Consider the following 2,751-nt stretch of genomic DNA (forward strand, 5'->3'; position numbering starts at 1 on the left):
CACACCAATCAGGCGCCTTCGCGGAAGCAAGCAACTGGTGCCTTGCAAGCGCGAGAAAATATACAACCGCTGCTGAGCGCGGGAAAACATATGACCGCTGCCAAGAGTGGGAAAACATATAACTGCTGCCAATCGCGCGAAAACGCACGAGAGGCAATTCTCAATTGGTTTCGGTTGATTGGTGACATAACGCCGCCTTTTTAATTGGTTTTGGAGCACATTGTATGAGACTTCTTAACCGGTTAAGGTCATTGCCCAGTATTGCATTGCGCATCCCTACTGCGCATAATTTAACGCGTGCTTAGCACGTGCGCATTAAAAAATGGCAGCTTTTTCTTTACGGCTGGACCTCGCCATAGAGGTAAATCGTCATTTTCTCGCAAACGAGTATGGTGGCCCATCATTTTTTTCTGTTGTTTTGAATTGAGTAATAAATTTCTCTGTGTAAAATAAATATGGACCAATTCTCAGTGTAGAACGAAAAACAATCGTCGGAAACGAATTTGGCAAGCAATCGTGACTACAATCATGGTGCTATTATAAGGATTTATTGGGTATAAACAAGGTGCTGTTGCTCCTAAATGAACATGGGGACCCCTCATTTTTATTTCAAAATTTAAGTTCCTATAATATAAACAATCAACAGGCAAAGTTTCACAAAAATCTCAGTGCAGACTCTATTTCAGTGGAATGACCTCAAGGAGTTCAAAGACAAACATGCTGTTACTTGGTTTTGAGCAGTCAATCGAAAACGAATCTGCTATCAGTACAAAATTCAATGTGAATGCATGATACTTTTTTTAAGAAATGTGAATCAGTATGTACCTGCCAAATTTACTGTCGGACCTAACTCTTAGGAACACTTCAGACACGTATGTTTGTTTTTGGGCAGTGTCCGTGCGCTAAGATGTTCAGCTTTCGACCAAGTTAAGACTCGGGATAAATAAGTCTTGACTGTTTGGTTTTGTTGTTTTATGACACGGTGTTGTGTACGGGTGGAAAGAAGTACCCGCTTTCGGAGGGATCTTTTCAATAGAAGAGATATGTCCGCGTCCCCTCAATAAGATTGCCCGTTTATTGGAGATACCATGTGGAATGAACCTTTTTTCCACCCACTGGATCCCCAAGTTATTGGCCAGTAAAACTACATTTTAAGGCGGATATTTCAGGGGAGCTCCTTTACATTCTTTGTAGACCTTACAGGCTGGAAGAAATTTTTAAAACGTCTAAGAACAAAAAGTAAATAACAAACAAAACAAAACGCACATATCAAGTGGCAATGTCGAAGAAAACGGCCAGGCTGGAAGTCACTTAAATTTTTAAAACGTCTAAAACCAAAAAGCAAAATACAAACAAAACAAAACGCACATATCAAGTGGCAATGTCGAAGGAGACGGCCACAGTAGTTACAGATGGAAGTTATTTTCTCGAGGCTAATTTTGGAACAACTAAGTTGTAATCAATTAAAGACTTAATACGTAGAGGTAATAGCGATTTTTCAGTAGCCATTTAAACTTACACAGATTATTTATGCCTTACGTTAAGTTGTGGAACATTTGAAATAAAACACAATTGTCAAATTGACAGTGGTTGTCCGACTAAAATATTCTATCTCGTTTCGCTTAGAGAGTTAGTAAACCAAAAATTGGACGGCCAACGTTAACGGGGAAATGGCTCCTGATCTCGCTTCTTTCACCGCACCTCATACACCTCGCCTGAGAACCTAATAACTTTGCACCCCACGCCTTTGCTCTCACAAATTCTGCCGCTTCATTCCCTATAATGATCTCTAATATCTCATCCTTTAACCTGACTCGTCCCCAGTCATCTTCATACAACACGCGACACGGCGCACCGTAAGCAAGGGGTGTTAGGAAGGGGGAAGAGGAGAAGACGACGTCTCCCTCTCTCGCTTTCTCCCTACCCATCTCACCCTGCGTTCCCACCTCGCCCCATGCCGCGCGCAAAATGAAGTTTTATGAAGACAGCTGGGAACGAGTCAGCCCCTTGACTATTGGAACTCAGTCTCCTTTCCTTTCTTTACATCGCTGAGGCCTAGCTTGACCGTTCGTTTCTAACACAAAAGGCCTGAATGTATGTACACCTACGTACCGATTCACCAAGGAAATGAATTTAAAGTTTGAAATTACGTTATATGCTTATGATTGTTCAGGACATACTTGACTGAGATGAAGTATTAAGATCGATGCTTGATGAGAGCGGTCTATATGCAAAGGGTGCTTTCATTGTACCTTTATATGAGGGTGATTACCTTCTCTTTCTTCCAGGGCAGGGGTAGGGTTGAGGGTAGAGGTTTTATGGGACTGCAACTATTCTATTTATTAGGATTACAAAAATTAAAAAGCTATATGACTTGTTCTCGCGGATGAGTCCAGGGAATGACCTGTTTAAATATGAATGTACGTTACAAAATTTTCCTCAGTAAATACCTATAATCAAACTGGAACTGTCGTTAGCTCTTGTTGATGTCCCTTGTCGAGTTAATCACCGAACTTTTACCCCCGATTTTTGATGTTTTGAAAACCACCTTAGTTCACCTTGTGTAGCTGGTCACTGAAACGTTTGTTTTAGATAAAAATCCAAGATTATCAGAAAAGGATTATTTAACGAAATATGACGGCCGCGCAAGTCAGTCTTTACAAATGTATCTAATTCTACGTATTACTGTCGTAATAAAGCGTAAAAATGCAAAGATCTGGAGTGAAACTGATACTTTTTAAGTGATTCAAT

The sequence above is a fragment of the Orbicella franksi genome, chromosome 9 (assembly GCF_964199315.1).
Source record: "Orbicella franksi chromosome 9, jaOrbFran1.1, whole genome shotgun sequence".
NCBI lineage: Eukaryota > Metazoa > Cnidaria > Anthozoa > Scleractinia > Merulinidae > Orbicella > Orbicella franksi.